The sequence below is a fragment of the Saccopteryx bilineata genome, chromosome 3 (assembly GCF_036850765.1).
Source record: "Saccopteryx bilineata isolate mSacBil1 chromosome 3, mSacBil1_pri_phased_curated, whole genome shotgun sequence".
NCBI classification, from domain to species: domain Eukaryota; kingdom Metazoa; phylum Chordata; class Mammalia; order Chiroptera; family Emballonuridae; genus Saccopteryx; species Saccopteryx bilineata.
In genome coordinates this window covers 25,486,954-25,501,673 of record NC_089492.1, presented here as the reverse complement: position 1 = coordinate 25,501,673, position 14,720 = coordinate 25,486,954, and the positions used below count along the sequence as shown (strand labels likewise).

The 14,720-nt window shown below is 35.4% G+C and overlaps 1 pseudogene; it reads left to right on the top strand.

Annotated features, from left to right (window-relative positions):
• The first annotated feature begins 2,721 nt into the window (after positions 1-2,721).
• LOC136328473 (GTP-binding nuclear protein Ran-like) lies at positions 2,722-3,351 on the top strand (annotated as a pseudogene).
• Positions 3,352-14,720: the final 11,369 nt, after the last annotated feature.

The window sequence follows — 14,720 nt, the reverse complement described above, 5'->3', positions numbered from 1 at the left end:
AGAGAGTTGAAAATACAGTATTGGACTTGAGTAGCTTTATAGGCATTTGGAAAATAATACATTAATAAATAATACAAGAATAAACTCTTTTTTCAAATACTCACAACTGTAAACCTCCTTTTGCCCTACCCGGTATTCCAGGCTAGTAAACTGAGGGGTGGAAAGTCATTTCTGATGAGTGGGGATATAGTGCAATGCCAAGAGCTCAGAACCAGCATAAATAAATACGACTAAATTCATCCCAAGTTAGTCACCAACTGGCAGACAATGGTTACTGAATGATATTTTTCTTTCTTTATCTTTTCTAGAGCCTATATTTTCTCATGCAAAATTAGCGAATAAAGTATATGATTTCTAAGGCTTTTTCTTGTTCAATCTAAAAAAACCTGGTAGGGGAACGGATTATTTTGTAAGTTGAAGAATGTGAGGGTAACAGTTTCAGGGTGAACGGAATGATTGATGGGATGTCAGAATTGTAGAAGGGAGTTAGCTGATTGCAGCATGCTCAAGAAAGGGTGTGGTGAGCATGTTGACATCAGTGACCTAAAATCAGGCACTAAAGTTGAAACTGATACAAGGGACATTTAGTTTACAAGGTACAGAAGATTTTAAAAAATTAGAGCAGGCAGTAGATTGCCTTTCAATTTGGGGGACAATTAAAACCTGGCAGAATGAGCCTGTAGGGTTTTCTAATATTTTCGAGACTCTTAAGTAAGCAGAAGCCTTTGAAACACATTGCAATACTTGAAATAAAACCAAAGACAAATAAAATGTGGAAAAATTTCAACAGGGCTATTTTGGGATTCTTAATCATTCTACTTTTTTCTATTCATATTCTATAAAGAATATTTCTAATATAATGGAAAGATTTATTAAAATTATTTGAATAATTCCTTAAAACCCATGGGGAATAGATATTTTGAATGATTATGTATATGAGCCTATGAAATCAAAACACCAAATAGTTAACACTCATTGAACAGCATCTGTATAAGATAATTTATAATAACCATAAATAACTATCAAGTTGAAAAATAATGCCTTTAGCCCTGGTGGGATAACTGTGTTGGTTAGAGCATTGTCTCAAAGCACAGAGGTTGCCAGTTCAATCCCCGGTCAGGGTACATACAGGAACAGATGTTCTTGTCTCTCTTCTACTCTCTCCTTTTCTCTCTCTAAAATCAATAAAATTAACATTAAAAAACAAAAGAAACAAACAAAAAAAAACAATGTCTTTGTTAATTACTAACCTCAAGATTATTTATTGTACTTAACTTATTTAACCTTTCAAAAATATTACAAAAACAATTATTTGATTTTGAACTCTGGCAATTCTCCAGAAATGTACAAAGAATAAAATATCCTTGTATAATATATAAATTGCACTGGGGCTTACAAAAAAAACAGGACATACTACAATAAACAATAGAATAAAAATATGCACACATTTCTATGAGTGCATAGATAAGAGAGGAATTATTCCTTTGTAGAGGACAGGAGTGATTTTTTTTAAAAAAAACTTGAGAAAATAATGTCTCTAATGTTATGATTTGAAAATGAAAAAAACTCCAATGAAGGCATGACTTGATTTACTGTAAATGAAAGGAGATAGGAAACATCAACCATATGTTTTAGGAAAACAGAAACAAAACACTTTGGTAAAGAATCTTTTATTTGTGCCTCTTCTGCTTCTTTCCTGTAGCAGATGCAGACTGAAATAAAACACTCAGCTCTCTCTTGAAAAAACTGATTAAAGAAAGTAGTTACCTTTTATAAACAAACTCATATAAAGTTATGCTAAATTTTTTGACCTTTGTAATGATATAAATTTTTTTTTTTTAGTTTTAATTTAGAATCCCCTTTTTTTCATTATGCACAAATTAAACTCCTTTCCATTAATAGGTTGTCTTCAAATTCAAAATGCAAAGCAGAACGGGTCCCTGTCCCCAGAGCTGTCACATGGCAACTTGACTTAAGAAAGCAGTTAAAAACAAACACATGGGGTTAATTTAATTAGACATTTCCCTTGAGGAAGTATCATCTATTTTGAAAAGTTCATCACATTCTATTGCTTAGGCAATAATGGCATAGCAGGGGAAGCATTCATGGAATACAGGAGACAACAAGGCGTATTCTCTGCCTCTTCATTTGATTCCAGCAAGCAGGCTTTCCAAATATAGTGACTGCCTTTGAAACTCCTTCATGTGGCAGGCACCCAGGGTAATCATGACACCAGTCCTCATAATGTTCAGCCTAGCGATGGTTCAGTAATTGAGATACGGAGAGTGCTTGTGTTGGTATTTGTCAAAATTCTCATGGTTTCCTCCTTAGACATAATTTTTGTGGGCAAAAGTTTAATGTGAGAGAGGAGAAAGAGAGTCTATTCCATGACTCTAACATCATGTATTGGAGAAAGGGGTGCAGTTTCAGGTTGGGTCTAAGTAAGTCTTTAATAGGAAACAGAAACCTGTCAAAGGTGAGAAGCAGGACTGTACGAACATATGCCCACTTCCAAAATTAAATGTTTTGGTACTATGCACTTGAGTAAATTTGATAAGAAGATTAAGCTTAAAGGGCACTCTCGTTAATGTGTACTTGGAGTGTGTGAGCAGCAGGTTCATCTACAAGGTGAAATACGCTACAGTCAAAACACAAGACAGAGAACACTTCTTCAGTCTTTTCTGTCAGATGGATGGAGATGATTCTGAAAGCAACATCGCCATGGCCACCTAAGGAGATCCCCAAGTTCAGTTCAAATTTGTTTTGGATGATGATGGAGGGACTGGGAAAACTACATTTGTGAAACACCATCTGACTGGAGAATTCAGGAAGTGTGTGGCCACTCTGGATGCAAGGCCCACCCCCTCATGTTCCACACCAACAGAGGGCCTGTTAAGTTCACGTGCGGGACAGCGGGCTGGAGAAGTTCTGGCGGCTCAGATGGCTGTTACAGCTAAGCCCAGCGGGCCATTATCACGTCTGATGGAACTTTGAGTGTTAATTACAAGAATGTGCCTAATTGGCATAGAGATTGAGTGTGTGAAAACATGTCCATTATGTTGTGCCGCAACAAAGTGAATATCAAGGACAGAAAAGTTAAGGTCAAATCAACTGTCTTCCATCAAAGAGAACCTGCAGTATTACATTTCTACCAAAAGTAATTACAACTTGGAAAAGTCTTGCCTCTGGCTTGCTAGGAAACTAATTGGAGACACTCACCTGGAACTTGTCGCCATGCCTACTCCTGCCTCACCAGAGGTTGTTATAGTCCCGGCTTTGGCAGCACAGTCCGAGCACAATAGAGAGGTTGCTGAGACCACTGAGCTCCAGGATGAGAATGACAGGCTGTGAGAAATCTAAGCTGGAGCCCAGCGTCGGTCTAGTTTGAGAGACAACTGTCTTCTGATGTCAGTGGTGCAGCGTGTTTGCTACTTTATTACATAGCTAAGTAGGACCTGTGTTTGAGCTTTGGGATGTTGGAAGAGATGAATGAGCTTTGGAGTGAATGTAGCAGTTAAAAAATATGTTCCTTTTTTGAACCTGCGTGCTTAGCTATTTCAGAACACAGTTGTTTCTTCATTAGGTTTCAACTGTAACACGGCTACAGAAGTATCACAACATACAGTGGTGAAACCTTGTTTGTTACTGTCATTCTCATTCTTTTCACTTAGAATCAGAATAAAGTTGTATTTCAAATATCTAAAAAAAATTAAATAAATAAATAAATGGGAATGCTTTGGAGTTTAGACCAATAATGATCACTTCCTAGAAAAATCATTTAGAGAAGTGATGGTCTAGTTCAGGTATGGCCAACAGTTTTTGCCCCCGGGCCAGATTAGAAAGAAAACTTTTTTCACGGGCTGGATGAAATATTAAAATTAAAAAATGTTAAATACAAAAATGATTCGTTTAAGTAAACAAAATTTTATTATGTAATTTGTTTATGAATAAATGTGAGTGAAAAAATTTAATATACAATATTATTTTAATAAAAACATTTTAATAAAAATATGATTACATGTATAAATATCCAAACTGTATCACAATCAATTGAAACAATATTTAATTAATAGAATGAGCTTGAAGGGGTTACTTTGCAAATAAAACAACTATTTTGTTTTACAAACAGCCTGGAAACATTTTCAGTTATCAACTGCAGCTGTTGTCTATGCTACAATGCCACTTGATTCAGCCCACTTGACCACAAAAATAACGAATTGTTTGACCTTGGGTGCGCACTGGCAAACTCCACCTAAAAGAATGTGGGTTTCACATCGCTGCTAAATGTCAAACAGTTCATATCGAGTACAGATGAGTACAAAAGTTGTAAATCTTTATAATGGAATTTTTAAAAAAAATAAAGAAGTATTGCAAATCATTTGACCAATTATTGGAAGTTAACGCAGAATTAGTCACACGCAAAATTCTTTTCTGCTTATCACTATCTTCTTATATATCTTGATTTTCAATAATCAAAGTTGCGCTTCTGCTTCTGAGTAGCTGAGATTTTAGAGTAGCGGAGAATATTAAAAATTTAATCGCGGGCTGCATAAACTCATTATGCGGGCCGGATCTGGTCCACGGGCAATATGTTGGCCATGCCTGGTCTAGTTAATCTATTAAATCTTTTTTTTTCTTATTATAACAGTATCAAGAAATGAAAATTAAATCTGAGATATTATGTTTCTTCTAACTAGAAAAGATAAAAAAAAGTTATAAGAAATATTAATGGCCAAAATGTATATTTTTTTATTATATTGAAATTCTTTTTTTTATTGATTTTAATTTATTGTGTTTACATAGATTCTAGTGTTGCCCCAAACGCATATTCCCACTCCCGTATTCCCCTCAACATCTCCCTTGCCCCCCTCCCCATAGCGTCTGCCCCCTTCCCTTCAGGTTTATCCCATCCTCTCATCCCCCTTTCCTCTGTTCTCTTTTCCTCTGGTCCCTTTGATCTCTCCTCTATCTCAATTTCGTTCCTCAGCTCACATTATTCATTGGATTCCTCAAATGGGTGAGGTCATATGATATTTTCTTTTTCTGCCTGGCTTATTTCACTTACCATAATAGTTTCCATGTCCATTGATGTTGTCACAAAAGGTAAGATTTCCTTCTTTTTCATGGCCCCATAGTATTCCATTGTATATATGTACCACTGCTTTTTAATCCACTCATACACTGACAGACACTTGGGCTGTTTCCAGTGCTGCCACAAACGTGGGGGTGAATTTCTCCTTTTGAAACAATGCTATGGTGTTCTTGGGGTATATTCCTAAAAGTGGGATAGCTGGGTCAAAAGGCATTTCAATTTTTAATTTTTTGAGGAATCTCCATACTGTTTTCCACAGTGGCTGTAGCAGTCTGCATTCTCATCAGCAGTGCTGGAGGGTTCCCTTCTCTCTACACCCTCGCCAGCACTTATTGTGTTGTTTTGTTGATGAGAGCCATTTTGACTGGTATGAGGTGATATCTTACTGTGGTTTTAATTTGATTTCTCTAATGATTAGTGATGCTGAGCATTGTTTCATATGCCTATTGGCCATCTGTGTGTCCTCTTTGGAGAAGTGTCTATTCATTTCTTCAGCCCATTTTCATTGGATTGTTTATCTACCTGGTGTTGAGTTTTACAAGTTCTTTATAAATTTTAGTTATTAACCCCTTATCAGATGTATTGTCAAATATGTTCTCCCACTGTGTAGTTTGTCTTTGTATTCTGTTCTTATTGTCTTTAGCTGTGCAAAAGCTTTTTAGTTTGATACAGTCCATTTTTTTATCCTGTCTTTTATTTCCCTTGCCTGTGGAGATAAATCAGCAAATATATTGCTGTGACAAATGTTGGAGAGATTATTGCCTATGTTTTTTTCTAAGATGTTTATAATTTCACGGCTTACATTTAAGTTTTTTATCCATTTTGAGTTTATTTTTGTGAATGGTGTAATTCGGTGGTCTAGTTTCACTTTTTTTGCCGGTAGCTGTTTAATTTTCCCAACACCATTTGTTGAAGAGGCTGTCTATACTCCATTGTATGCTCTTAACTCCTTTGTCAAATATCAGTTGTCCATAAATATGTGGGTTTATTTCTGGGTTCTCTGTTCTGTTCCATTGATCTGTATGCCTGTTCTTATGCCAGTACCAAGCTGTTTTGAGTACGATGGCCTTGTAGTATAAGTTGATATCTGGAAGTGTGATACTTACACTTTATTCTTCTTTTTCAGGATTGCTGAGGCTATTTCTGTTCTTTTTTGGTTCCATTTAAATTTTTGAAATATGTGTTCTATATCTTTGAAGTATGTCATTGGTGTTTTATTGGTATTGCATTAAATTTATAAATTGCTTTGGGTAATATAGACATTTTAATGATGTTTATTCTTCCTAATGATGAGCATGGTATATACTTCCACTTGTTTATATCTTCCTTGATTTCTTTTATCAAAGTTTTATTATTTTCTGAGTACAAGTCTTCAATCTCCTTGGTTAAATTTACTCCTAGGTACTTTACTTTTTTGGTTACAATAGTGAAGAGGATTGTTTCCTTAATTTCTCTTTCTGACAGTTCATTATTGGTGTATAAAAATGCCTATGATTTCTGAATATTAATTTTATGTCCTGCCACCTTGCTGAATTCATTTATCATGTCCAGTAGTTTTTTGACTGCAACCTTAGGGTTTTTTATATACACTATCATATCATCTGCAAATAATAATAGTTTTACTTTTTTTTTCCAGTTTGGATGCCTTTTATTTCTTCTTCTTGTCTGATTGCTGTGGTTAGGACTTCCAGAACTATGTTGAATAAGAGTGGTGAAAGGCGGCACCTCTGCCTTGTTCCTGATCTTAAGGGGATTGCTTTTAATTTTTGCCCATTGAGTATGATGTTGGCTGTGGGTTTGTCATAGATGGCCTTTATCATGTTGAGGTATGTTCCCTGTATTCCCACATTGCTGAGAGTTTTGATCATGAATGGGTGCTGGATTTTATCAAATGCTTTTTCTGCATCTATCGAAATTATCATATGGTTTTTCTCCTTCCTTTTGTTTATATGATGAATCACATTGATTGATTTGCAAATATTGTATCAGCCTTGCCTCCCCAGAATAAATCCCACTTGATCATGGTGTATGATTTTTTTCATATATTGCTGGATTCGGTTGGCTAATATTTTGTTGAGGATTCTAGCATCTAGATTCATCATGGATATTGGCCTATAATTTTCTATTTTGTATTGTCTTTGCCTGGTTTTGGAATCAGAATTATGCTTGCCTCATAAAAAGAGCTCGGAAGTCTTCCTTCCTCTTCAATTTTTTGAAATAGCTTGAGAAGGTTAGGAGTTAGTTCTTTGAATATTTGGTAGAATTCACTTATGAAGCCATCGGGCCCTGGTCTTTTGTTTGTTGGGAGTTTTTTCATAACTGTTTCCATCTCATTTGTTGTAATTGGTCTGTTTAGCTTTTCTGATTCTTCCTGTTTGATTTTTAAAAGATTATATATTTCAAGGAATTTGTCCATTTCATCTAGGTTGTCTAATTTTTTGGCATACAGTTCTTCATAGTATTTTCTTATAAACCTTTGTATTTCTGTTGTGTCAGTTGTTATTTCTCCACTATCATTTCTAATTTTATTTATTTGAGTCCTCTCTCTTTTTTTCTTGGTTATTCTGGTTACAATTTCATCAATCTTGTTTACCTTTTTAAAGAACCAGCTTCTTGTTTCATTGATCCTCTGTATTGTTTCTTTAGCCTCTATGTCACTTATTTCTACTCTGATCTTTATTATTTCTTTCCTTCTACTACCTCTGGTCTTTACTTGCTGTTTTCTCTAGTTCTTTTAGATACAGGGTTATTTATTTGAGCTTCTTCTAGCTTCTTAAGGTATGCCTTTAAGCTATGAACTTCCCTCTCAGAATTGCTTCTGCTGTGTCTTATAAATTATTAGTTGTTGTATGCTCATTATCATTTGTTTCTAGGAATTTTTAAAATTTTTTCTTTGATCTCATTGTTAACCTATTCGTTATTTAATAACATGCTATTTAGTTTCCAAGTGTTTAAGTATTTTTCAGTTTTTCTGTTGTGGTTGATTTCTAGTTTCATGCCATTGTGATCAGAGAAAATGCTTGATATGATTTCAATCTTCTTAAATTTGTTGAGACTGCTTTTGTGCCCTAACATGTGGTCTATCCTTGAGAATGTACCATGAGCACTTGAAAAGAATGTATATTCTGCTGCTTTAGGGTGAAAGGTTCTGAAGATATTTATTAAAATGAGTTGATCAAGTGTGTCCTTTAAGTCTGCTGTTTTTTTGTTAATTTTCATTCTTGAGGATCTATCTAATGACGTTAGTGGGATATTGAAATGTCGTACTATTATAGCCTTGCTGTTGATCTTGCCCTTTCTATCTATCAAAGTCTGCTTTATATATTTAGGTGCTCCTATATTAGGTGCATAGATATTTATAACGGTTATATCTTCCTGTTGGATTGCTCCCTTTATTATTATGTAGTGACCTTCTTTATCTTTTACTATAGACTTTGTTTTAAAGTCCATTTTGTCTGATAGAAGTATTGCTACCCCAGCTTTTTTTTCATTCCCATTTGCATGAAAATTTTTTTTACATTCTTTTACTTTCTGACTATGTGCGTCTCTTGTTTTAAGGTGTGTCTTTTGTAGACAGCATATGTATGGGTCCTGTTTTCTTATCCAGGCAGCTACCCTATGTCTTTGATTGGATCACTTAATCCATTTACATTTAAGGTTATTATTGATATGCATTTGTTTCTTGCCATTTTATTCTTTAAAGCTGTTTTCTTCTTTTGCTAAATTCTTTTCCCCCTTTGATTTGTTTACAACAGGCCCTTTAACATTTCTTATATCATTGGTTTGGTTGTAATGAATTCCTTGAGGTTTTTTTTTTTTGGTCTGGGAAGTTTTTAATTTCTCCTTCAATTTTAAACTATAGCCTTGCTGGGTAAAGTATTGTTGGTTGTAGGCTCTTGTTCTGCATTATTTTGAATATTTCTTGCCATTCTCCTCTGGCCTCAAGTGTTTCTGTTGAGAAGTTGGATGTCATCCTTATGGGGGCTTCTTTGTAGGTGATAATTTTTTTTTCTTTAGCAGCTTTTAATATTTTTTCTTTATCACTTAGCTTTGGTATTTTAGTTATAATGTGTCTTGGTGTAGATTTTTTTGGGTTTCTCTTTAATGGAATTCTCTGTGCTTCTTGAACTTGTGTACTTTTTCCTGCATCAATTTAGGGAAGTCTTCAGCAATGATTTGATTGAACATAGTCTCTATCCCTTGTTCTTTCTCTTCTTCTTCAGGAACTCCTATGATGCGGATGTCATTTCCCTCATGTTGTCATAGAGCTCTCAGAGTTTCCTCAGACTTTTTGAGTCTCTTTTCTTTTTGCTGCTCTGCTTCATTGCCTTTGTTTTTCTTGTCTTTTATCTCATTGATTCAATCCTCAGTTTCATTCATTTTGCTTTTAATTGCTTTCATTGTTTTCTTCATTTCTGATATTGTATTTGTCATTTCTGACTGATTTTTTATCATTTCAATATTCTTTTTTATACTTGCTTTCTCTTTATTTAGTTGTTTGTTATGACCATCTATTGTTGTTCTATGATCTTTGAGCATCCTAACAATCATTATTTTAAACTCTGCATCTGGTAATTTTGTTATATTGACTCATTCAAGTTTTTTACTGGGGATTTCTCTTTTTCATTGGGTTGCATTTCTCTGCCTTCCCATTTTGTCTGTGTATAAGAAGGGCATGGCCACTGGAGTCCAATGAATGTGGACTCTGTGTTCCCTAGGTGTGGTCTGTCTGCAGGCCAGTCACCACCTCTGTCACTGCCTCTGGCATTTGTGTATGGGCATTGCCTGTGCTGGCTGGTTGTGTTTTCCCCCTCTCCTCCACAGGAAGGGCTATGTTCATGTGCCCTGGTCTACAAGCCTTGGCCTTTTCCCTGCTCCTGCAGGTGGGGCTGCGCTCCTCTCCCAGGGTCACAAGCCTCCCAAAATATTTTTAAAGTATTCTCATATATTAGTGTTAATTATGTAAATTATTTCAATGTGAAAGATATATATATATAATTATAAAAATTACCCATGCATATGCACTTTATTGTAATTATTCCATTTATTTATAATTCTGTAGATATATTCATATATGTAAAATTACATACTTGTTACACTGGGAAAGATTAGAAATAATCTATAATGTGATAACATGCATTAGTTAAAAAATTTAGAAAGTATTTATCTATATATGACACATCTATCCCTATTATCTATCTATCTATCTATCAATATATCTATCATCTATCTATCTATCTATCCATCCATCTATCTATCCATCTATGTATCTATTGTATCTATTCAAAATATATAATTAAGAGAAAAAAACCAAGTGCTATATACACATCAGATCAGTGTGTATATGATGATGATGATTCTTTTTTTTTATTGTATTTTTCTGAAGTGAGAAATGGAGAGGCAGAGAGACAGACTCCTACATGCACCCAACTTGTATCCACCCAGCAAGCTTGATAGGGGGTGATGCTCTTCCTTTCTGAGGCATTGCTTCAGTTGTAACCAAAGCCATTTAAGTGCCTGAGGCAGAGGCCATGGAGCCATCCTCAGTGCCCAGGACAACTTTACTCCAATGGAGCCTTGGTTGTGGAAGGGGAAGAAAGAGTTATACAGAAAAGAGAAGGGAAAGGGTGGAGAAGCAGATGGGCACTTCTTCTGTGTATCCTGGCTGGGAATCAAACTCAGGACTTCCACACACCAGGCCAATGCTCTACCACTGAGCCAACCAGCCAGGGCTTGATGATGATTCTTGTAATGTATATAGAAGATCTTGGAAAGGGTACACAAGAAACTGGAAACATTGTTTGCATATGATTACCTACAGGTTAAGCTTTGGGAGGGAGACTTTACCCTTTTGAATGAGATGTCTTGAGAATATTTTAGTCCAAAAAATGAATAATAAAAGTAATTACATAAATAAAATTAATTATTGGCTGCTAGAATATTTGAAACATAGAAATAAATGAAAACACCTTATTTGGCCTGACCAGGTGGTGGCGCAGTGGATAGAGTGTTGAACTGGGATGCAGAGGACCCAGGTCTGAAACCCTGAGGTCACTGGCTTGAGTGCAGGCTCATCTGGTCTGGTTTGAGCACAGCTCACCTGCTTGAACCCAAGGTCATAGGCTTGAGCAAAGAGTCACTCAGTCTGCTGTATCACTCAGGTCAAGGCACATATGAGCAAGTAATCCATGAACAACTAAAGTGACTGAATGAATAATTGATGGTTCTCATCTCTCTGCCTTCCTGTCTGTCCCTCTCTCTGCCTCTCTCTCTCTCTGTCACAAACCCCCCCACAAAAAACAACAAAAAAACTCCCATTTTATTTGATAAGAACATTTATCATTATAAAATATCTCTGATAATTCTTTAAGCAGTTATATGTTTTTTTTTGTTTGTTTTTTTACATAAACCGTCTATTCAGGCTTACTGCTCCTTTTGCTTTATGGACAAAAAGCATTTTCTTATCCTAGTTCAATGCTTCACAAACACAGTTTTAATGATTTTAAATGATACTACATTCATGTAGAATTATTTACTTCACTAGATATCACTGTTGCACTCTTGTTTCTTTAAGTTTTTTACTACCATAATGAACATTTATGGAAACATTTTATTTGCGTTATAGTTTACATACTCTTAAAGAAAAATTACAGTGGTACCTTGAGATACAAATTTAATTTGTTCTGTAACCAAGCTCGTAAGTCAGTCAACTCGTGTATCAAATTGCCAATACTGGACCCATGCGCCATTGCGCCAACTAGCGGCATCTTCCTGAATCACAACTCGTATTTTAGAATTTCGCTGGGATCTCGAACAAAAATACGAACCAAGTAGCAGCTCATATCTTAAAAAAATGTTGTATGTTGGTCTGTTCGTATCTGAAGGTACCACTGTATTTAGTCAAGAGGTATGCATTTATTTAGGATACTTATAGTATATGAATTGGAGGACCTAGTTAATGGCATGTTTTCTAAGCCCAGATTGGTAGTGTGTGGCATTTTGTAGATATTTTAAATTGCCAGTTATTTACTTAGGTGCTCATTAGCTATTGGCATTTCCCTGTGTGTGTGCTTATGTGTTTGTTTCTATGTACATTTTGTTTATTAAGTGATATTAGTATTTTTATTATCAATTTATACCAGCTTATTATATATAAAAATTATCAATCTTTGTCAAAATATTTATTACATATATTTACATCTTTGTCTTGTAAGGATTTCCATTGTTTTAATTCATTCTGCAATTAAGATTAGATGAATATTCACCTCTATTTTCTTCTATACTTTGTCAATTGATTTTTTGAAACATAATGTGTTCCCTCCAGGTCTTGGCAATCTTAGAAAATGTCCTTCTCTATAGCCAAGGAGTCAATGCTTAATGTTTTAGAGGTTGGCTTTGGTTTTTGACAGAGATGTAATGTAAAATGCTTTTAAATCCCTTCTACTTTTTCTTTATTCTTGGTTATTTGTTTCAAGGTTATTTCTGTATTGGCCATAAATATAACTTTATTCAACTTCATCCATATTATAGATGCAATTCTTCTGGAATCTGGCAAGTGTTGATTAATATTCTTCATTTTTAATGAGGTTCTTCCCTTTTCATGACTTTTTAGTGGTAAAGGAAGAGATAGTTCATTATTTAATGTATTCAACAACTTTTTATTGTATTGAAATTCTGTGTTGGGTAATGTACTTTTAATATTACTGATGCTGCTATAGCTGCTATTGCAACTGTTTATTATATTTATGCAGACTTCTCATGTGCCAGGTACAGTGTTATCCATGTTATCTCATCAAAGGCTTCATGCAACTGTATGAGGAAAGTCTTGGTGTTTCCCTCAAGATGAGAGTATGGAGGCTCAAGATATTAAGCAATATGCCTCATCACACAGCAAATAAGAGGCAGAATCAGAATTTGAAATCTAGGTTTTCTAAGTGTAATGATCAAATGTGTACCTATAATACTATACTTTTAGGTTTTTTAGAGAAAAAGAAAAATAATACAGAAGTTCCAGTGGCGATATTCAGCTCGTTCACATGGTTCTGTAGAACCAATACCTAATTTTTTGTGGATTTCCGTGAACTGGTTGTTAAAATGGCTACTTGTAATCAAGGTTCTCTCTAAGGTGGGTGCCTTGGCAGCTGCCCAATGTGAAAATCACAAATTTACATTCCTTACTCTTTTTTAAAGTTCATCTGCGCAACAGCATATTCTGAGCGCCCGTAGTAATGTTCATTACATCCATAGGTGAGAAAAAATTGCAAGTGAGGATGCCAATGAAGAAGCAATATAAAAATATCTTAAATAACAGTTTATTGTTTTTTGTTAGGTATTATTTAATATTCTTCCACTAATATTTTAAAACTTTCTTATAACATAATCTAGTTTTGTGTACCTTTATTATTGTTTTTATTTAGTATTAGATGCATGAAATAATGAAGTACCTTTTGTTATATCGTTTTTTTTATACTTAAAATGGTCATTAAGGCAGATAACTGATTGTTAAATTATTTGAATCCCACCACTGAGAAGCCCTGTCTTCAAGAAGTACATGGCGCCCTGGCCAGTTGGCTCAGCGGTAGAGCGTCGGCCTGGCGTGTGGGGGACCCTGGTTCAATTCCTAGCCAGGGCACATAGGAGAAGCGCCCATTTGCTTCTCCACCCCGCCCCCTCCTTCCTCTCTGTCTCTCTCTTCCCCTCCCGCAGCCAAGGCTCCATTGGAGCAAAGATGGCCCGGGCGCTGGGGATGGCTCCTTGGCCTCTGCCCCAGGCGCTAGAGTGGCTCTGGTCGAGGCAGAGCGACGCCCCTGAGGGGCAGAGTATCGCCCCCTGGTGGGCAGAGCGTCGCCCCTGGTGGGCATGCCAGGTGGATCCCGGGCGCATGCGGGAGTCTGTCTGACTGTCTCTCTCCGTTTCCAGCTTCAGAAAAATACAAAAAAAAAAGAAGTACATGGCTTGGTGAAGAGAGACTGATATACATAAACATATTCAACAAAATGCTGTGAGTATTTGATTAAAGTCTGTTTGTAGTATACTAGCGAACCTAAATGAGCTTTGAGGAGTTGAATTATCTGAATATTGGAATAAAGGCCTAATTCACTATCAGCTCCATTTCTTTTTGTATGTATTAGGCAGGCACAATATTTAATGGTATATTAGGCTTTTAAAACTTTCTGGAAGTAATTTTTTTTATATAGCAAACTCTTGGATGCACTAAAGATATAATTAGAACTGGAAGGTCAAACAAATCTGAGTCATATTTAAAATGTGTAAGACAAATTTGCCATTTTATTTTTATTGATTTCAGTTATCATGCAAAGGTTAACTTTTAATTTTAATTTAGTTTCCAACCAGATGAACTCATCATGACAACACTAAATTTATGCTGAATTTTGTCTCTTAAGGAATTTATATAAGGACTAAGGTAATCCCTCAGAAAACTAGCATTTAAAAAAAATTGTTGTTGTTCATCTATAGACAGTTTTTGATACTTTCTTTTCCAGATGAGAAACTGGGGCTAGCAAGATAGTAGTTCCCAAAGGAATTAACTTAGTTCAACAGATGTTACTGTCTGTAGGTAATGGGCCAACAGAATGTGTTTGTTTGTTTTTTCACCAACAAGAAAGGC